Raw genomic sequence first — 23,825 nt, 5'->3', positions numbered from 1 at the left:
AGGCATACAGACAGACTTTTATTTTTTAATAATCTTTATCCCACGATTTTTGCAACCCATTTTTTCACCCAGTGTCAAATTATTTAATGTAATCCTGGGCGCTACACTTCCTCTGCCAACCTGGAGGGGCAGCGGACTGACCTCATGCTGCCTTCTATGCATGAGGAGTCCTCTTTTCACCTGACAGGGGAGAGTTTCCCCGGCCGGACGTAGCGTGTGGAAGGAACACGTCATTCTGACCAGTTCCTTTCCCCTCCATCAGGCGCCCCGGCTGGCCAGGGGAGGTAGTTTAGAGACCAGGATTACTGCATGTTCTTTGTGAGGGTACTTGCTAACATTGACAACAACATTCAACATTGACACGTCTGTTCTGGACAACCGTTGATCCAACAGACTTGACACTGGGCACTACAGTATACCTTTGGGTATGCCCTTGGTCCCCAGCAATTATACCAAGTGAAGTCAATTGGATGGATGATTTTCGATATACAGAAAGGACACACGCTCGTGCATACACACACACGTGCGCGGCTGCGCGCATGCTCGTACATGCACACCCTTTCCATGAATTTATAGACAAATGAAGGACAGACACAGATATTCCAGAATGTTTATAGAGAGATATTCACTGGCTGTCCTCACTGTTAGTTTTTATTTATGTATTTTCTTCCAAATCAAAGCACAATCAAACTTCATATCAAAGGACTTTATGATCACAGAGGAATTTAGTTGTGGACTCTGTGAAGGAGCTTGAGGCTTATTATGCGTACATTTTTCGCCTTAAGCAAGTGTTTTTTTTTTAGGATGGGCCATTTACTGTACTAGAGGTTCAGGCTCCCTCACAGCTACGTCGCACCGCCGATCCAATTGATATTCCCATATATGGAGATCTCCGTATCTGTCAGTCCTTATCTCTTTTCTGCCTATGGAGATCCCTGATGTCATCAGTATATACCCATATATGGGCCTGCCCCCTTTTGTGCCCATAAATGAAGCTGACTGATTTGTTTGTGACCGATGCCATGACAAAACATTGAGGTTAGAGAACACACTCCATATTTGGGCGTAGCTTGCATCGGGAACTTCTTATGGTTATGGCTGAGTCATGGTGCCTGAGCGTGATGTCAGTTAGTTTAGTAGGCCATATATGGCCTACTAAACTAACCCTATTTAGTACTGCTACGTACTAATTAATGTCTATTACAACTGCTGTTCTAAACCCTTTTTAGGCCCCATTTACACTGGCAGCCAAATCTAGCCTGAATCAGATCCGTTATTGACCTTTTACCAACCTTGAAGCGTACCTTAGTTACGTCACCATCAACAGCCAATAAGGGACCACCATTCTTACCCTGACATGTACATGGATGCATACATACAGTACATACATATCTTTTGCATCTGCCCGTGTGAATAGGTAATGTTAGGGTAGTGACTTCCCCCCGCCATTCATACCTACTACCCAGCCACATCTCTTGGTGCTTATTTGAGAACTAGCCCAAAAAAGTTATTTGCGTTTGTGTCAATTTTTTCTAGTAAATCGTGGGTTTTCAGTTTTCACGTATACTCAGGGCAAAGGAAGCCCCTGAGAACACCAGAATAGAGTATAGTTATTAATATTCAAGCCGACCATACCTTATGTACTATATCTCTTGTTAGTTTTATTATTAATTCATCGGTTACAAACAACATAACATTTACATTTAGTGACACATCTATAAATGGCTATCCGTACAGTTTTGATCTTAATATGAACCAAATATCAGGCTGTGGATATAGCACCATATTATGTGAGCTATCAATACAATGGCTGTCATTCAGTGTTAACTAATTTGGTACAGTATCACATATTCTTTGGTTCAAAGCGATTGGCTCGTGAAAACTTGTTTAAATGCTCTAATAAAATGGACTGGTCTGGATTTATGAGGTCATCTACTGATCAAGGACGACTTTGACAACTTTTTTCCCAATCGACCTGACTGCCAAGGACGACTTTGATGACTTTTGAGTTTTTTGTATTAATTTATTTCATTATAATCTATTTTCATCTCCGTCCAGATAGTTTTCAGTTGCTAGGCAATCAATAAACCAGATTAAGTTCCCCTCTGTCTGCTTCAATGTTAAAGGTCCACACATTTTTATCATCTTCACGTCACCAGAAACACTTTCCTGGGTTTTTATGTGTGTAATTATGTGTTTTTAGATATTTTGGTCAAGAGAGGCAGTTCACCAAAGCAATATGGCCACTGTAGAAATTCAGCAATCCAGTCAAACCCTAGTCAAACACGCAGACTTATTTATTTTTCTGGCCATATGATGCAAATTTCAAATTGTGCTACCGTTATTTACACACACACACGGTCGTTAAGACCTTCATCATCAAGGACAAGCACCACCCAAGTCACAAACTGTTCAAACCCTCACAACGCCCATGGAAGGGCAAGGGAGCTTACTGCAGTATCAAGAGCAGCCCCGCCAGGCTAAAGAACATTATTCTGATTCTACTACAAATACTATTAACATTGAGTGACTGCAGTTTGTTCCAGCGGTGAAGGGTGAAGTTTCCTTTTAAGTGAAAATTTAAATCCCATTTATCTCGGATTCTTTTCGCAGATTGAGTTTTTGATCGAACAAGCTTTATTCATGGCTCATAACTAAAGCGTCGCTGGTCGCGGTTAGTTATCCCGCACACTGTCTTCAGTCTTCACTTACAAAATTGTATTTAAGCGGCAACGTTTCGGTCGGTCAGACCTTGCTGGCATTCACCATGCCTGATGATGGTCTGACCGACCGAAACGTTGCAAAGTGAAGACTGTGCGGGATTCCAGTCTTTTCCAACTCTTCCAGTTCATTTTATCCGACGCACTTGTCCCCCGTAGGTGTGCATTAGGACTTTTGTCTTTATATATGGGCATTCAAATAATTAGTGTTGCAAATAGTGATGGATTATGAATCTCAAGGATTGAGAAGGCATGCAGGAAAGGCTGTGTTTAAGGCCCATTTTCATGAGTGTCAATCCACTGCTTACCTTGTTTGGTCTGATATCTTTGACTTTCACAGTAATTGACTGTGATTTGAATAGAACCAATCGATAAACATGATTATGAAGTGTGTACCATCACGTCAATAAATATTGATTGTTATTTAAAAATCACACCTGTGTGAAGTGAGGGGATGAGCTCTTAAATTATCATCATACATAATCATATACATCATCTCATTCTGGCCAATCACACGTTTCAGTGTGAATCCCCCCTGCAGATTAAAAACAAAACTAAAAAACAACGCTATTGTGGTAAAAAAAACTAAAAAAATATATACATATATTAAATAATAATAATTTCATAGGAATTTCTCAGGAACATTTCTGTAGACATCTGAAATTCCTCTAGTGTATTTCTGCCTTCTGAAAAAATGCAGCCCTGTGCATGAATGGTCTGTTGGTGATTGTCAATTGATATTCATTTGCTGGTGGCAAATTGAATAATCCAGTGCATTGCATCCAAGTCTGATCTCACAAAATACCTTTGACATATCAACTTCTACATTGCAACTGTCTTAGTAGGTCTGAGCTTGGGTGTTTAGTGTGTATCCTGAGGTGGTGGTTGTTTTTTAACCCCTTTTCTCAATACTGATTAAAATAATTTAATCAGAATATACCACTTAGTAATTATTTCCCTACAAAGATAAGGGCAAAATCTCTCCCATTTGTGAACTAAAATGTTCTGTCTTTTACCACCTTTACTGTAGAGCAATTATTTAACATTTCTGTAAGATTTAGATAAAAGAGAATATGTGTCATAAAACATTAATCTATAGCTCTGCTGAGTCTGCTGCCATTTAAACCATACTTAGTTGACTGGTAATCACACACCATTTAAACCATACTTAGTTGACTGGTAATCACACACCATTTAAACCATACTTAGTTGACTGGTAATCACACACCATTTAAACCATACTTAGCTGACTGGTAACCAGTTCTTCCGAGGACGACCTAGAGAGAACCCAGGGGTCCATTGATACTTATGGTTGGGAATGGGCTATTCTGGGAATATTTTAAACTAACTAACAGTTACATACATACATACATACATACATACATACATACATACATACATACATACATACATACATACATACATACTAACTGTTACATACAGCTAAGCAGCTAAGCAAGAGAAGTATAAGAACTGAACTGGTGGTGGGACCATGGTCAAGTGAAATGAATACCAATCCCTTCGCTGGTTTGCAGTCTGGCCATGGGCTTACTGGGCCCTGCCAAGAGACATCACTGTCTAAATCCCCACTGAAAAATGGTTTTAAGTGATGAGCAAGAGGCAGAAGGCGCTCTCACAGAAAAATCAGAAAAGCTGCATTAAAATGCTCCACAGCTCTACAGGAGATTGGTTCCTCCTCCGTTCTCCACCCATCAATCCATCCGCGCGCGTGCACACGTACACGCACACACTTTCTCTCTCTCAAACCTGTGACACTCACTTAATGCTTTTCAGTTCCCTGAATTTATATTTGCTCCCGTCAGAGAACTGCTTTGCATACAAATTCTTGTCAGTGCTTTGCCAGCCCAGTTATTGTTGATGTGTCTCTACGAGTACAGACAGAAATGTCGAGGACGTCTATTTTTTGTTTCAGTCCGTCTCTTCCCAAGGTTGCCAACAAAGAATTGCAGTCAGAGTAGTTTGGCAAGGCCAAGTGTTTAGCAAGCAAGTCCTTCCAACAAGCTCCAGTGGCAGCCAATGACAGAATTGTACAATTGCATTTTTTGGGGGGCTATGCTCCAGTAGCCTAACGTTACAGTATTTTAAGCTGTATTTAAATACTGGTTGTGTTGTATTGGTCAACACATAAGCCCCTGCATAAAAAAGGTCATTTTGTCATATTTATTAAATGCAACCTCTGGTGGATATTGCTTTTGAAAAGTGTCCTATTATGATATAATGGGTTATTCATTCATGACTCAAAAGTTAGTCATTATTCTTTTAACGCCTCAAAAGTTATTTTGAGGCTTTATACTTCAGACTTAATTGTTTATTATTTTGCTACTGTGCTGCATACACATTGTCTACTGTGCTGCACACACATGAATGCAAATAATCTGGAGAGAGCAGCTGGTCTCTGAAAAGTTGGTGTTTGTGATGTTTTTGCATTGCTGCAAAATTGCTGTTTTGTTTTATAGTGAATTAAGTATTTTATTGAATGCACTGACCTGTAAATTGGCAATTACTTTGGGGCACCCTGAAATGAGCAGCCATTGCAGAATGGGAGATTGTGTCAGATCGAAATGCAAAAAATTGCAGTCTGCACTAATCTAATGGTAATTGTCTCAATTCAGCTAAAATGCTTTTTGAGCTCAATTCAAAAAGAGATAATTTATTACAAACAGTTCCAAACACTGTCTCCTCTCACTTCAATTTGCATCTGTATTGAGAAACAAATTAGATGCAGCCTGAGTAAAACACAAAACAATGCAAAAAAGTGCTTTCCAAAAACATGGCATAGGCCTATGGCTATAGACAAAAACTGAAATAAAACAAACTTGCTCCACTCATAGAAGACTTTCTTGTTCTATGAGTTTGTTTGTTGCATGTTAAATGTTTTATGACATGCAGTGATGTGAGTGAGTGAGTAAACTACTACATTACAAATGCACAGGTATATACAGTATACTGTATATCTCCTCTCTGCTTTGGATCAGCAATCCACAAAATAAACATTAACCTCACTATACTGCCCTTCGTATAAAGAAGTAAATGGTGCATTTATATAGCACGTTTATCCAAAGTGCTTCACATAGATTGTGCATTACATTCACACACCAATGGCGGAGGAAACCATGCAAGGATTGAGGCACCAACCTGCAAATCGGGAGCTTGCGGTTCCCATCATCCACCCATTCTACCAGCCACTCTACCCCTGAGCCACTGCCGCCCATACAGAGTCACTGTGTGAAACATTATGAAAGGGAATCGACAGAGACCTGTTCTTTAAGGTGTTCCATTTCCAACCTGTAGTGCTACAGTACTTTGATTCCAGAGTCCATTTTTAATCAGAAGTTCAACATTTTAAGCTCCCTTTGAAATGGTATAGTGGCTTATGATTATCCTGATCCCATCCAGAGAGACACTTCTGCTGTGAGTGGTAGTTACTTGTCAAATATATTGGCTCTGTTCTGGATTTATTTAATAGGTGGAGGTGGAGGAGAATAATCTTCCTCAAAACCGTCTCTGGGACATTGCTGTGCTTGCAATCACTTCCTTTGCCTGAAATGTCCACATTCAGTGCTTATTTTTAAAGTTAGCATTTAGTTGAGTTGAACATTTTTTTCACTTATTGATACAGTATCAACAAATCATGGATGTTTCCACTATTGGTTAGCCGATTTGCTCGTCTACATTTTACCTAATTTCACCTTTCATTGTCAATGGCAAATATTGAGACGTGTGTGGGAAAAACAAAGCTGTATATAGAAGGGGCTAGCGCCCTTCAAAAACGGTACAATGAACCTATAAGTAATGTACACTGTAGAGTGCTACATAAAAGGCTATCTAAATTACATAAGTTTAGCCTTTGCATACGCCTGTAAGGGTCGTCGAGGCAAGTGCTACAGCAAGTACTTCTGGCTAAAAAACACTTTAATGTTTTTTCTATTTTTAGATGAGACAGTTTAGAGAGACAGGAAACTAGTGGTCAGAGAGGGGGGAAATCCATGCTTGAATTATAATCCAACATTATAATTATGGTAGTAGTTACACTGGTACAGCTACTGTACCAGTGCACCTGTATGCATAAGACATTCAGACAAATTGTGCTACTGTACCAGACATTTCCCAAAGCTCAAGATCCAGCAAGTTATTTTTCAACCACCTCTTCATGGGTTTTCTCCTTTCTGATTTGTTGATTTGTTTTAGACTTTTCATGTTTCTGGTCTTAAAGCCTTTGCCTCTGCGCCACTCTTGGAGTGAGAAGACTTTGACAGTAAAAAGTGTACAATGTGTGCAATGGGTGTTCTGGACAACCGGCAAACAAGTCAGAGTGTGCCATGGTCCCTGCCTGGGCAAAGTGTTTGTGTCTATCCTGGTACACCACGATCAGCATGACACATGACAAGGAATTGGCAGCCCATTCAACGGCATTCAGTGATGCACAATGCATCTGTCTCATCCATTCCCTCTAGGGAACATATATGAGACTAGCTTGTGTTGCTTTTTGAGCCTCGAGCGGTTATTTAAGGGATCTCTGTCAAAAGTGTTCAATGGCTACAGGCTTGTTTTAAGATGTAACCAACCATGCCGTCTTGAGTTTATATGGTAGAAATTGCATTTTGTAGAATAATCCGTGGGACACAAAGTCTCATAAAGCTCATGCTGTGAATCCTTCTTTAGAGACTGTCGGGGAAACTAGGTCAGAGGGAACGTATAAGTACACTGCTTCTCTTAAGGGTGAAATTATGTTATACCACATTGGAATGGAGTAGAACAGGAAATTAATTAAATGAGTGAATGAAATTATCTACTGTATGAGGAAAGTCATGCAACTATTACAGCTGTTTGAAATTCTTCTAGCCATTCTAGCCATTATAGCGCCTCTCCTGAGACGGAAGTTCATAAGAATGAACTACTGGCCTCTCATATATTGATTATTATGTTCAAAACACAATCAAGGTCACGCACAGCTTGCAGATTTTCAAAGAGATGGAACATACTTATAGAGAATGAAAATTAACCCTCTGTTGAAGTACTGTACCTGTAACACATCCGACCAGAGTGTTCTTTACCCTTGGCTATGGCACGATTGACACCAGAGGCGTCAGGTTCCTATAACGGAGGTGGGTGCAGCCCCCCTGTCCTCACTTTTGAGGAACTCCACGACATCATGAAAGGTAGACAGTGGAACTCTATGCCGCTTTGCCATGGCAAGCAACATGTCACGATGCAGTGTCAGCAGCTCACTGTCAAAATCACTCCCATAGTAGAACTGCACTATGCTTTTGCAGTCGCCCTTCCCGACAAGAAACTACCTGGCAGCAGAACCAAAGCCACCTTATTTGCATTTGAATGCCCATGGGCGGCGGCCCAACACCTATCTTGCGCCCAAGCGCCCCCAACCCCCCGTAAAGCCAAAGGTATGACAACATGTCCACTGGGGAAGGGACATTTCAGTCAGGACAGTGGGTGCATATACTGCATATTGATATTGGCGCCGCTTATTATTTTGCCCGTGGGTGCTTCTGCGCCTGAGCACCCGCGGAGTTGACGCCGCTGATTGACACATACATATTTAAATGCATGAACAAAGAGAAGCAAGTTTATGTACTGCACTTTAATGTTCAAAACACTTGGGGATTTAGCCTCTCTTCGTATGTGTTCTTTTCCTTTGTGAACCTTTGGCTTCAAGGCCAGCTTGGCCTCCCAAGCAACGGCTCGTACCCCCAGCTGAATAAGGAAACTCACTATAGTCCTGTCATCTAGATTCACCTCGTGGCTTAGCAGCAGATCAGGAGGAACACGGGGACTACGGCACTGTGCTCTGCTGCGTGTGCTCATTTCCCCCAACACACCAGTCACTTGAGTTCCTCCCCTAACATGTGATCTGGCTGAGCATGAAGGATTCTCATCGGGCTACGTCTATAGTTTTTGTGGTTATTGTTCTCCCTTTCAAGTTGTCTGCAGAGAGTTTTCATCGTTGTGGCGTTCCGGGAAACAGTGGCATACAGTGTTCTCCGAACCCCAGATGGATAGTCCTTGAAGGCTGTCTTGAAAGAAGAATAGGACGTGCATTGCTGACATTGAGGCATGCTTGAGGTGCCTCTTTCTTCACCCATTATGATAATGTCAGTGAATACTATTAACCCATTAACCCCCACGACGGTGGCCCACCTGACGAAATGTCAAGAATAATAAAGGTGTATTCTGCTACGCCGGTGTGGATACATTTTAAGTCGCATAATCACAGTCGAATTTTAAACTTACTAAAGTACGTTTAAAAGCTGACCTGAGATACTTGGCAGTGTATTCGTCAGACCTATTCATTTTATTTTATTTTATTTTAATTGGTCAGAACACATGATCACAGCATTAGGTTCCCTAATTAGGCTCATGGGGAGAAATTAGTCTTGTCTCTCCCAAAGCTCAAGGTGATGCACACTTTGCTCTGTTAAGCCTAATTTAGACTTAAGGACAACTGTGTCTGGCATCGAACATAGCCGATCTACAAGCTCACAAACCATCCCATCCCGTTTGGGGCTTTGTGAGCTTGTAGATCGGCTATGTTTGATGCGCTACACTATGTGCAACAAGTACAGTATAAACCAGGCATTATGCATCTTCTGTCTCTCAAACCTTCATGCAACGAGAGAAGAAAACACCCCAGACCATACAGTGCATGTGCTTAGCAAACAGAATTCCAAGTTATAATTATAGAAATTCCCACTGAATAATGTAAGACTATAAGAGGAGGCTCAATTGTATTGCCCCTCCCCTGTATTTTAAGTTTTATGTACCCTAAAAAACATCACACATGTGTGAAGTGAGGGGCGCTCTTATCATCGTACAGTACATCATCATGACCTAACATGTCTATTTTCTCAGACACTATGACGTAAATTCTCCATTTATTGTCAATGGGAATTTAATGTTTGTGTATGATGAAAATCTACACTAATAGCTGAACAAAAAAGAAAGAAAAAACAACAAAACATATTGGCTGAGGTAGTATCATCGGGATGACAAACGGGAGCTGTAACTCTAGTGAGGAAAGGTAGAATTTGTCTGGATTATTTTTTCTGCTCGTTTGGCATGATGATGTCGGAGACAGATGTTTAGGCTATTCACATAGTGCCACATGTCGATGTCCTTGGCACTGAATGGACAGAACCCATAACTTTGGTTCAGCCTTGCTTACTTTCCGGGGTTGTAAATAGAACCGTGGGACCTAATTCTATTTTCAAAATTTTTCCCCCATTGTCACTCGCAAACCACAGAATGGAAACGTCAGTCAAAGTGAAGTTTCCGTCAACTGGATCAGTGGTTGTCAAAGTGGGGTTCGGGGACCCCCTTGAGAGGGTTCCTGGGGGTCTCCAGGAAAGTGTGTTGACTCATTCACTGCCATTTTAGGTTTAATGTTTGTTTTAAAAACGCCATTGACAATGAAGAGAATCTTGTCCCTAACACAAACATTAAATGCCATTAACAATAAAGATAATTTAATGTTTGTTTTTTCACCATTATATCACCTAATCATAGCAACATGAGTTTGACTTTAATATATTAGCGCCCCTCACTTCACACAGGTGTGATTCTTTTAAATAGAGACTGTTGCATGGCTAAATCAATCATAGCCTCTTCAATTCCCGGGTGATATACTGTATGTACATCGTGTGTGTGTGTGTGTGTGTGTGTGTGTGTGTGTGTGTGTGTGTGTGTGAGATGCAGAAATAGACATAGAAGGATTATAACCTATTGTTTTACTATATGAAAATAGGTTCCTCCTCGTGGTTTTCAACTGGCTCCTCACTCAGTCACTTCATCTTGGCACCGTGCCCAACTCCATGAAGAGAGAACTGAGTTTCTTTATCTGTCATATGGCCTAATGCCCATTTACTGTACTCTCTTGGCTTGCTATGCAGCACTACATTATGTACAGTATTGCATTTAGTTAGAGTGTTTGAATGGTAAATTGTGAATAATATCTCATCTTGTGTGCTGTTGTTAGCCTTGACATACTGTATTTTCCCCAAGGAAACATAATGAATATTACACTCTTATAAAGCATCAGTACAGTAGCTATTCCTTGTATAGAAATGCTGCATGCACAATAGGGAACTGTATTAACAATATGGTACCGTACAGACTTTTGACAAGTTTTTATTTTTCATAACCTCCCCCACACATTTAGTCCAGTGAGGAGCCCCCACCGGGAGGGCATATCTACTGGCACCTCCATCCTACTCTTCTAACGTCTAATGTTGTATAAGTGTATTCTGCAAAATGATAACACTAACAATGTAAATGTCTCATCTAGCATTCATTAATACGTATGTACTGTGGGGTTTTGTGAGCATTTGTGCATAATATGGTATGTGTGTACACTACAATACAGTTAGTGTATTTATGCCCATGATATGTGTAATGTGGTGAGATACTGGGAATCTATCTTTGATTCTTTACACATTTAAAGAAAAAAGTGCAGACACTCTACGATCACACTTAATTTTGACTAACATTGTTTTCTATCACAGTTCACGCAAGCGTTTGCCAAAAGCAAAGGGACACAGGATTACTAAATGATAAATAAAACTGTGTACGGTACTTAGCAGTTAATGTAGAAAAAAGAATTCCACTGAGAAAGTCTCCCATTCTATTTGGGAAGCTCTCTGCACTTTCCAAAGGGAGCACACGTCTCTCCATGTGTCATTCAGTGTCAAATTGTCAATAACATTGGAATTGCACTCTCACTCTCTTAAATAGGCTACATTAACTTATTTTCAAATGCTGTTGGTTGACTCCTCAGTTCTTAATGAAGCCATTCCATCCATGGCTTGCCGGCCATAGCTGGGTATCGTTATTTCAGCAGTTTCCCCAAGCAATATGCTCATTTAAAGTACTGTCACAAGCAATATGCTCATTTAAAGTACTGTCACAGTTGAATTGTTGAGTGCTGAAGTAGATCAATCAGAAAGACACAGGCTATGTAATTCATCCAGTAAAAACACTAACACACCCAGGGTAAATTGTTGGTACACAATGACAAATTGCCAGTTTAAATTTCTTTAACACTGCAGCTTTGTCCTTGTGTCCTCCTGAAATTCAGTTTTATTATTTGTTTTTAAACCTTTATTTACCCAGGTAGATGCTGAGCACGAGTGCTCTTTTTTTTCCATTAACGCATTAGCATTAGTATCTACAAGCTCATACCTTGTGATGTGAAGCGAGCTTGCTATTTGTTCACCTAAATATTCACCCATTAGGACATTCCCAGGAAAGGGATTCTTGGGTTCAAGTGGGTAATTATTGGTAAAATGCAGATATGGCATTATTCTACTAAACACTGCTCACTAGTGTGTTTGCATTCATGCATGCAAAGGCGTGGGGGTGTGCACGCACGCATGCACGCACACGCACACCTGGGAACTGCCCAATACAGCCACACTGTTGGCCACTGCTGGCGGGTGCTGGCCAGGTTGAACTGACAAGCGGGCTCCTCTAACCTTTAGGCCACTGCTGCTATACCTAATATGGTTCATCAATCAAGTTGCATCTATCTGTTGCTTTATATCAATCAGTGTATGTACATGTCCACAAACTCGGAATCCTCCCCCACGTAAACAAAACTGTCTTTCACTGCTCTGAAACACTTACTGTACATCCTGACTCGACTACTCAACAACAGCATCCTTCATGGCATCAACAAACTCCCTTAGGGTAGGTACCCTCACAAAAAACTTTCAGTAGTCCTGGTCTCTAAACTACCTCCCCCTGGCCAGCCTGATGGAGGGTATTAAAGGAACTGGTCCACACGCTACGTCCAGCTGGGGAAACTCCCTCCTGTCAGGTGAAAAGAAGCAGCTTGGACTCCTCATGCATTGAAGGAAGCATGAGGTCAGTCCGCTGCCCCCCCCCCCCCCCCCCCCCCCAGGTCGGCAGAGGAAGTGTAGCGCCCAGGATTACATTCAATAATTGACACTGGGTGAAAAAATTGGGTTGCAAAATCATGGGATAAAAATCTAAAGTAAAAAAGAAAAAAACTCCAATAAGTTAAAAAACTCTGCTGTCTCACCAGCACCCACTCCAGAGACCACATCACACCAGCCCTCAGACCTTTTCTGGCTCCCAGTCAAGCCAAATAATCAACTTTAAAATATTCTTCACGAGTCACCACCTGCATGGCCCTCTACAACCTCGCTGCCCCGACATGTACTGTACCTCTCCAACCTCCTCCACCATCATAACCCCTCCGAATCCCTCAGGTCTGGTGATGCCAACCTCCTGGATGTCCCCAGAAGCAAACATTTAGATTTTCAGTTGCCACTCCCCTCCCTGTGGAAAACACTCCCTGACCTTCAGAGAGGCCCCTGCTCTCCTATCCTTCAAAACTGCCCTCAAAACCCACCTCTCCAGAATTTATTCTATGCACAATCTTTTTTCTGTTTTATTAGGGAATAAAGTGTATTCCTCAAAGTGAGTAGCATAAAAGTGCTGTATAATTCTGAGGCATTATTATTACAATATTAGGTTACTATGACTAGTAGGTTACTGCAAAACCAGTCCCTCCGTCCGTCGATCCGCCAGTCACGCCTCCATGCATGCTCCATATATGGCCAGTATAATTAATTCCATATGTTGATCTGACCCCCCCCATTCCAGCCAGCACTCGCCCAGCAGTCTGCCGTCATCCAGGCGGATGCGTGCATGCGACCACATGCCTTGATGTGTTTAATGGGTTGCTCTGGCAAGGCATCTGACAGGAGAGAGACAGAGGAGGCATCTGACAGGGGAGAGACAGAGAAGGGAGAGGGGAGGGTATCTGACAGGGGAGAGACAGAGAAGGGAGAGGGGAGGGTGGCATCTGACAGGGGAGAGACAGAGAAGGGAGAGGGGAGGGTATCTGACAGGGGAGAGACAGAGAAGGGAGAGGGGAGGGCATCTGACAGGGGAGAGACAGAGAAGGGAGAGGGGAGGGCATCTGACAGGGGAGAGACAGAGAAGGGAGAGGGGAGGGTATCTGACAGGGGAGAGACAGAGAAGGGAGAGGGGAGGGCATCTGACAGGGGAGAGACAGAGAAGGGAGAGGGGAGGGCATCTGACAGGGGAGAGACAGAGAAGGGAGAGGGGAGGGCATCTGACAGGGGAGAGACAGAGAAGGGAGAGGGGAGGGCATCTGACAGGGGAGAGACAGAGAAGGGAGAGGGGAGGGCATCTGACAGGGGAGAGACAGAGAAGGGAGAGGGGAGGGTGGGACAGGGGAGAGACAGAGAAGGGAGAGGGGAGGGCATCTGACAGGGGAGAGACAGAGAAGGGAGAGGGGAGGGCATCTGACAGGGGAGAGACAGAGAAGGGAGAGGGGAGGGCATCTGACAGGGGAGAGACAGAGAAGGGAGAGGGGAGGGCATCTGACAGGGGAGAGACAGAGAAGGGAGAGGGGAGGGTGGCATCTGACAGGGGAGAGACAGAGAAGGGAGAGGGGAGGCATCTGACAGGGGAGAGACAGAGAAGGGAGAGGGGAGGGTGGCAAGGCATCTGACAGGGGAGAGACAGAGAAGGGAGAGGGGAGGGCATCTGACAGGGGAGAGACAGAGAAGGGAGAGGGGAGGGTGGCGAGTTTTAATTTTACTCTGACAGTGCAAGAATGCCATACTGTAATTATCTGGGTTTTACTGCGCGGACGGACGTAGCGAAAGGTGGAGAGGAGTGAGCGATGGGAGATGGAATGAAGGAGGGATTAGGGATGTAGGCCAGATGGCTCAGTGGAGGAGTTCATATGGAGTCATGGGCAGCTGTTGCAGGGAGGAGAGCAGAGCAGATGGAGGATGAGAGGGCTCATAAAACCATATTACCTCTGGTATTATCATTGTCATAATCACAGGAAGGATGCGCACAGAGGATGCAGCTTATTATGATGCCGGGCGTTAGCTGCAGTGGGCCGCGCTGAGGCTGGGCCGGGCAAACTGCTGCTGGGGGACGAGGCTGAAATGGGACTGTTTGCTTGTTTGATATTATGAGCTCCGGGGGGAGGATAGGATCAGAGGCTCAGCAATCAGTGGATCAAAACGGCACGCTTCTGAAAAAGCTCCCCCGTAGAATGCCATCTTGTATTGCGCATGTGAAAAAGTGGGATCGGCACTTTCTCTCTCTTGGATGTGGTGCTGGCCAATAAGCGTTAACGTTTGATGTGTTCTGATATGGTGTTTGCTGCCCGAGCTTTGATGAAAGCAATAAGCGCAGTCTACAGTCCACATGAACTCTTCACAGTACAGTTTAGATTTGTACTGTAGGTCTACGCCAGCACTAAGGATTTGAGCATTAACCCATTTTGTTATACTTTAGCTATTGAAAAATAGCAGATCTACAAGCTCATAGCGGGGCACCGAGTGCCGCGCTACAAGCTTGTAGGTCTTCTATTTTTGACTAGCACTGACATAGAAACATGAGGTATTTCAGAAAACTGTCTAGAAGACTTTTTTTTTTTTTCTTTTTTTTACGTCAGGCCTTAAAACGTGTTGGTGCTGAATGGCTCACTAATACAGTACAAATGACACTCATTTCATGATCAGGGTAGGTTGAATTAGAAAGGAAAGGAGAACAGCGGAAGGAAATTAGGGTTATGTAGCTGCTAGATTCTCAATTTTCGATTTTCCAAATTCAAGGACCCCCAGTTTGATGAGCACTGATCCATAGAGCTATTAATAATATATTATCTCTGGGACTAAATACTGTGTTTCTGTTTCACTTGCATCAGGAATAACCATTTATTGCAATGCTATTGCATTCAGTTTGGCAATGTGACTCTGCTCCTGTGATAGCTTATCTGCGAAAGCATGACACTGAATCTGAGATAACAAACCCCCAGAAGCGGAGCATAATTCACAGTTATGCATCAACATTCAACAGAGAACCCTTCCAGGGCTTAAGTTAATATACAGATTAACATACAATCCACAGAACATAGAGTCCACAGAAACAAACATTGAGCCCCTTTAAACCCATAAGTTAAGATAAACAGATATAACATCACACAATCCACAGAACCATACATTTACAGTACTGGCAGAGGAACAGGGAACAGAGCTGTGACCAATGTTTAACAAAGCGTGTAACAGTTTAGCTCATTCCCAGCCAAGAATATTTAATCAACTTAATTGCTACTGTCTACTGTCATAATTGACATCCATGTATTTTTACTTACTTTAAAGTAGTCACAGAATATTCATATTCACTACGATCGCACACCAGATAGTTGGTAATGAGAGATCCATTCGGGGTGTGTTTGTGAAAAGAATCTGTTTGAAAATGTAGTCTATAGAAATTGACCAGCAGTAGGGCAACCAAATGGACTTCCCTAAGTGATCTCCAAAACTACAAAGCATCCATCCCCTGCCAAATAATTTACATGGATCTATCTACCGGGCCACACGGCCTATCCATACACATGTATCCAATCTTTGTGATTAGCGGTAGCAATAGCACTTGTGGTTTCTTGTGAAGGTTTCAACACAACGACATGCCGTCGCAGTGAACTAATAATGAGCGATCGCGGCTGGATGTTTTGCACAATACATTTGACATTGTTTTAATGTTAAATGCTGTGTAAGGCCCCCCTTAGGCTCTCATCTGTTACCCATTGTAGTGCTTTGAAATCACCACTGTATGTCTCTGCGTTCCTGCTTAGTGGCTGTTTCTCGCTTTGGTGTGTAGTGTGTACAACGCAGGGAACACAACTGACCTAAAGGACAAGCCCACAGCGCATTGCATCCGCGGCTGGGATGAGGCATTACCCCAGGTGAAGGAGTTTAAGTATCTATTCTCTGTGTCTTGTTCACGAGTGAGGGGAGGACGGCAGGGGCGGTATTGCAGTCACTGTACTGCACTGATGTGACGAAAATAATAAGGTTGCGAATACAAGCGGCTGAAATGAGTTTTCTTCGACGGATGGCTGGCATCTCCCTTAGAGATAGGGTGAGAAGTTCAGTCACACGAGAGAGACTCGGAGTAGAGTCGCTGATTCCTCTCCTGGAAAGGAGCCAGCTTAGGTGGTTCGGGCATCTGGTTAGGATGCCTCTCGGGCATCTCCCTAGGGAGGTCCTCAAGGCACGTCCCACTGGAGGAGACCCCGGGGCAGACCAAACCAAAAAATCGACTCACTGGCCTTGGAAAGTCTCGGGATCCCCCAGGAGGAAGTCACTAATGTTGCTCTGGAGAGGGAAGTCGAGCTCTCTGGTGGAGCTGTTGCCCCCGCGACCCAACTACGGATAAGCGGTTGCAGATGGATGGCTGGATGGATCCCTGTGTACTGTATGCATTAACTTGTTGAGAGTGGGGGGGGGGGGGGGGGGGTGTAGCCTGGCCTCCTGCCTGCCGTGTCTACCTGAGCTATCGCTGTGCCCGATTAATCTATCTTTGAGAGTGTACAAATGTAACGGGTCCATTTGCTTCCATTTGTATACACTTTATGAATAAAAGATCCATAAGGGTCCAGGTTCCTATCAATAATTTAGCATGGGGACCCCTAGAACCCCTAAGATTGTAATACCTACAGAGATTATGTTGTGGTTTTCTTTGTGCAAATAACTTTTTTATTTTTTGAAAGGTAGCCAAAAAGCATTGACAACGTTCTCTTGATGTCTGCACTACACCGGCTTCTATTTTTCCTGTTAAACCAAATACAGCATACACAGTAATTAGATTCTTGGTTTTCATTAAAATATGGATGGAGTCTTCTTCTGATGAATAATACAACTGATAAACGGACCACCCATGCACATTACCTAGTGCTAACAGACCCGCTTAAAAAAATGAAAGAAATAAACCTGGTGAAGGAAATGTATGAGCATTATAGTGTCATGAATAATTGAAGAGGTTTTTTGAAAAATTTAGCATTATCCCACAAGGCTTGAAGGTCACATCCCTGTTGCAATGTTCGTGCCCCTTCAAAGAGGAAATTGAGTTATCATTCATTTCTGAACTAAGTCAGATGATCAATTACCGTGAGAGCAGTGAGATCAGTCTTTTTAATGTGTGCCAGACTCCTGTACTTGTTCTGAGGACGCGCCTGTGCTCACCAAACCCCTACAGCTTGGTCAAGGACTTGTGTACCTCTGAAGCAGATTAAGATGTGATGTCCCGAGGCAAAGACATGCAGAATGTCAAGTTCCTCACAAGGTCACAACTTGAGGAGGAAAAAGTCTGTTCAAAAGTTCAGCGGTACGCTGCAGGCCTAGACTGGCCACTAGACACACTTGACACACTATGGTCGGCCACTTGGGCTGACTTGGGCTTTTCTTTATTCTTATTTGTTTTGTCTTAGGATCATTACGGTAATTATTAGAACATGGAGGGATGTTTTTCAGTAAAAGTGGTGTTATTTGGGCTGTGTTATGTGGGCACCGTTTGTGTGTGCCTTGACGGAGCGGGTGGTAGTTATCTTGCATTTGTGGTGGGCCGGACATTTTTGACCCAGTCCAGCCCTGGTGATACCTTAAGCACATCCTTAGTCTGGGCAACCATAAGGCAAAACTAGCAGATGTACAAGCTCTCACCATGACACAACACGTAGCTCATTTATCTTCTCTTAAATCTTTATCCCACGATTTTGCAACCCATTTTGCAACCCCAAAAATAGCAGACCTACAAGCTTGTATCGCGCCACTCGGTGGCGCGCTATGGGTTCCCACTTCCCGCCCAAAATGGGTTAAGTGGTTAGAATCTCTTGACAGTTCTTGTAAAACTCCTCAATGAAGATAGTAATGTTTCACCTTTTATATAAAGTACACAATCAGCAGTTTTCTCTGGGACCAACAAAAGGATCATTTCATTCCTGACCATAAAATCAAGACGGTGCCACAGTGTGTTGGTGCAGACTGATTGTACAGTAGCCTATATTGTATAGTTGCTAACATCATTTAGCTTAACGTATTTTTTGTAAATAGTTGTTAATATTTCGCAAATGTTTCTGTATGCTGGGGTAGTGTCATTAGCCTGGCTCATATGTTTGCACATATGAGGAAAATAGTTCAGTTATGTTGACCCTGGTAATAAAAATAAATCTGATTCTTAAAAACCTTTTTCCTTTTGAAAGGCTGCTAACTATTTAATTAATCTGTGTTTCCCTCATTCTATCATGAATCTTACGTTGTCTTCTGCCAAATATCTTACAAGATAATTACTTGGTCAGAATGTAATCAATAAAAAGCAATTAGAGTGGGAATTTAGATATATTTAATTATTGACCACTCTCCTGTGGAGTCTGGAGCAGTGTCACATACCAAAATAATTATTTTGTTCAAAAACATGTTGCACATGGAGAGTGGTCTTTAAAACATTCATTTTATTTGGTCAGGGTGCTTTGTCATCTCTGAGCCCTTTTAATTAAATAATTTGTAAATCTCAGCATGTCTTCAATAAAGTGTGACTTTTAAGAACACAAAGTGGTGAGAAGGTGGAAATGTGTCTTTCAGCAATAGTTTATTACGGATAAAGTGCGCTATACTTATGAAAAGCAAGTATTCACCTTTGTTTTGTTTAGAGGTTGAAGTGAAGTCGGTTGTCTTTCGTGGGAGGTAGACGGGAATGAGATGGCAAACTTTGTGAAATGTCATTCTAGTCTCTGCTATCTTTGCAAGACTGAATAAATGACCTACAGTTCCTTGCAGTGTCTTTGAAAAGCATATTACAAAATGTTACATTTTCAGAAGACCTTATTGCTGCTAACTTTGATTGCTTTTTCTTTGAGCAGTTGTGGTTTCTCGCTAGTTTTAATGATGCCTTAAGCCAAATTCCAATACCTCTAATCTCGGCCACTCGCTCACTCTCACTCGCTCACTCCAGCATGGTGGTGTTACAGTGAAATTGGTGACCTGCTGAAATATGTGACAATCGTGTAGACGTCACATAATAATGTCAGTCTGAATGTGAATCATTGCAGTTTGTTCATTTAGTTCAACCTAACGGTATTCAGGCCACGTTTTTAAAGACCTCTATGTAAGTTCATGTATGAAATCCACGAGATGTTCACATATTTCGACAGGTCACCAAATTCACCGTAATTTGCCATGCTGGAGTGGTCGAGTGTGAGTGAGCGAGTGGCCGAGATTTTGGGTATTGGAATTTGGCTTTAGACAATGCTGGAGTGCCACTGGAGGTGCACTACGTTGACGAGTCAGCAAGCATAGATGTGGGTCACCACTGAAGCTTTGAACAGAGTTCTGTTTCAAATATTTTGCTCCAGAGCTTAAATGTTCCTCAAAATAGTAGTAGGACAGTAATTAATTCATAGCATTGCTTACTAAAAGTTGCATTCAAATGAGTCTGCATCTGCTGTCAACGACATTTTTATATTACAGCAACTTATAACAGAGTATAACATACAAATATATTTCTATGATGTATACTTGATGTATACTAAATTGCGCGGAGGTTCACTGTTAATCACTGTAGGTTTAGAGTTAGCTATTATGACATGCAAGGAAATATAGTCCCATCTGAATATGGAACATATGAATACTAATGGAGCTGTGCACTCAGCCAATTTAGATGCATTAATGTCAAGTTGTTTTCTAACCTATCCTGGCTAATAATAGATTGACCTTTCACCTCCATGTTCTGCTCAATTATATTGGCTAGGTGTCTTTAGCTAAGAAATGGTGCAGTATTTGTAATTTAGGCACACTGTGTGCACACAAAAGCAGAAACTATGCAGGGTACATTTTTCACATATTCCACCCTACTTACTGTAGCAGAATGCTCTTTCACTTTGTCATAATTCTCTCCTTCAAATCATTTCTACTGTAATACGCCTGAAGGGTTCAGAAAATTGGAATTGGAGCCCTTTTTTATCCATTCATTCAAAAATTAGATTTATTTAGTGCATACAAGATGAAAAATAAGTCATCTTTTAGAAACTTTCTAAAGCTCACAATCTTGGCACACTTAATTTTAAGACATGCCCTCCATTATACTACAGTATGACAGAAACTCAATCGATGGCAGATACAAGAACGACCTGCAGGAAAGCAACATTATGTTGATTGGTCGATGATATCAGTCCTGCTGGTGTGGCAACATAGTTTCACCAATTCACTCAGCCCTGAGGACTGGATTTGCAATGCTGGGCACATAGATTATCATGACGGGTTCTAAAAAAGAGCAGAGTCATTTTCTTCTGCCCAGGGGCTGTGTCATCTTTTATAGTTTGTTGTGGATTGGAGCAGCTAAACAGCACGGCTTATTTAGTAAGAGGTCAGGAGGTTAGAATCCTCTGGGGATGGCAAGTAAACTGTGAGAAATGGATTTAGCCACCCAGAAACTAGCAGGGTTCCATTTCCCACTTGGCTGTATACCAGAGGTTCTTCACTCTTCAGTTTTTTCATCCTGGGACCCAGGTTGGGTTATTTTTGTCACAACCTAGCCCCCACACCTACCCCCCACACATTAAAACATGATACCACTTTGGACATGTGCACACAAGTTGGACTCTGCACTATATTTGGTTTGTCGCCCTAAAGCCATATATCTAAACCTACTGCTACTGTATGATTAGTATGATTTTTAACCGTATGTACTGTATGACAAGAACATGGGACCTCGTTGTACATGCACAGTCATGTACAACTTCCTGGTCTCAACTGCGCATGTTTCTTTCCTTCCATGGAGCACCATGGAGCAACATGGCGTCGCCCGTACGGTCTTCGCGTCTCGTCCTCCTTAGACAGTCCTTGGGTTGCCCTGGGATCTCTTCTTCTACTGTGGTATTTCGTGCATTTGCCTGGCACTGGCCTCACGATCCCGCCTAGTGTAACGAGAGGGATTGTGTTATATATGGTTTCCTAGCAGTTCTTCAATGTGTGCTCTTGTGAATGATTCTTTCCATTTGTTTTAATTTATTTGCATGTGATGTCAGGGAGGCTATTCACAAGATGTCATGATTCAATGGTGTCAACACTGGACATCATATTCTGCACAATATTGTTCAGAGAAGTTTGACAGCAATGTGGCAGCCTTCAAGGGAATTCTCTGAATCCATTCTAATAAAAGGGCAATCGGTTTTTCATGACAAAACAGAGCATTATGTTTTATGTATGACAAGAGTGTTTTATAGAAGAAGATAAGAGGATAACCTTTCATAATACCCATGGGGAAATTCTCACGTTTATTACAAACATATACAGTAGGCCTAAAGCCTAATACAGACATCTGTCTGTGTATCCCATAAGAATAATTAATTTGAAAGGAGATTTTCAGAGAACTTCTTTGGATGTGGATTATGGCAAACAGGCTGCTACATGGTCAGTGTTTCATGTGCCGCTCCCAGTCCCACCACACCTTGCAAAGCTCTCTGCAAAGGATGCATTATTAATTAAGTATTTGTTTTTAATTGACTTGAAATTTACCATTTACCAGTTTTTTAGCAACTCAGCCTGAAACATTGACCCTCTTTTCTAAAAGAGCTGGTGGTGTGTCACACTGTCACACAGTAGAGTAACACTACAGTACCATAGAAGAAAGGCAGCTACACATGGCTAAAGACGACATCTATGCCAGGTTCCTAGGAGACTCGGCAGAGCAGATTGGGCTTTGCATCACTCATAGTATTAATCTTTCAATAGATCAAGCCCTCAAATACCTAGAGATACTCTCTGAAAATTGCTAAAGTTATACCGCTACATAAAAAAGGGAGTATGATGGATCCAGGGAATTATGGGCCTGGTGACCTCCAAAGTCCTACGGAGCGGTTTGGTTCCACTCCGCCGCTCCGTGGATTCGTCTTTTATATTTTAGTGATTTGATAAGAAAGGAAGTTGCTGGAAAAAGGTTGTGTGGAATAGTTTAATTCCATTTACAGAAGGCCTTTAACACAGTGGAGCATGGGGTACTGCTTATCAGCTCCAGAGTTGGATCCCACTCTTCACTGGTTCACTCTTACATGTTTGATAGGGAGCAGAGGGTATATCGTCGCCGTTTCTTTTTCTCCATATTTCAACTTTAGTAAATTAATGCATTTTCAATTAAATTCGATGCCCTACATTGTCATACAGTATGACAGTGTCATTCAGGTGTGATCTGGCATTTTGTGCTATTTTTGAAAAGAAATAATGTGAAAGTGGTTAAAGGACGACTCAACCTGTCTTCAGTTCATATAATTGATCCAGTACAGTACTAATGTTAATAATACAATAGTGTCTCTTAGGACGGCTGTGGACCCTTCAGAAACCTGCCTACCAGTGACATCATCGTTAGGCTTTTTTTTTTAAATAATTTCTAGGTTCTAGGTTCTTTTGGTGAGTGAGTAGATGAAAATGGCACCATATTATAATGAACATTAGCGAGGCCCATTTACTGTATATGAAGATATGTTGAAAATGGGTGAAGTCTGTCTGTGGGTATTATAAATATTTAATCAATGGAAAATATTAAGAGCTTTTGACCATGACTACATAACAACTCCATTGGAACAGGTTTCCACCGGACATCGACATGTTAATGTGTTCCTTTACAATGTGTACAATTAGTATCATGAATCTCTATTTGTCTGCCAAATGTTTTACAAATGTCTTACTTATTGAGATTTGAATCAATAGAAAGCAATTAGTGTGAGAATTTAGATCTATTTAAAAAAGTGTTAAGTGAGGGGTGCACTTATCATCATACATCATCATACATCACATTCCGTGCTCAGCCAATCAAATCATCACAAATGTCATTCTGGCCAATCACTTTTGGTGACTTTTCTGCCCTCACTTTTTATTCTCTATATACTTTGCTCAGCCAATCAAATCATCACTATGGGAGTATGGGGTGATCAGCCAATCAAATCAGTCTGTGTTCACACAGACAAAGCTGGGCCTCAAAAAACCTGAGGGAAAATGTACTCTTATGTTGTCTGTGTCCGTGAAATCTGCCTGTGAAAACAATCTATTTTTATGTGCAGATGGCCAAGCCATTGTTGTCTCACAGGTCTCAAGGAATGATTTGCATGTCAGGATAAGGAATAGGCTTGAGAAATGCCATTGTCTATTAAAAATCACACACGTGTGAACTGAGTGGTGCAATCCCCCCCCCCCCCCCCCTCTCTCTCTCTCTCTCTCTCTCTCTCTC

General features: G+C 42.1%; 1 protein-coding gene across 1 annotated transcript in view; it reads left to right on the top strand.

The window, feature by feature from the left end:
• The window catches only part of ntm (neurotrimin), a 416,292-nt gene that overhangs the window by 151,149 nt on the left and 241,318 nt on the right, over window positions 1–23,825 (top strand). The gene's annotated exons all lie outside the window — the stretch shown is intronic.

The sequence above is a fragment of the Protomyctophum parallelum genome (assembly GCF_964188405.1).
Source record: "Protomyctophum parallelum genome assembly, chromosome: 1".
Lineage (NCBI taxonomy): Eukaryota > Metazoa > Chordata > Actinopteri > Myctophiformes > Myctophidae > Protomyctophum > Protomyctophum parallelum.
The sequence above is the reverse complement of the archived record's forward strand: the minus strand, read 5'-3'. Positions and strand labels throughout refer to the sequence as shown.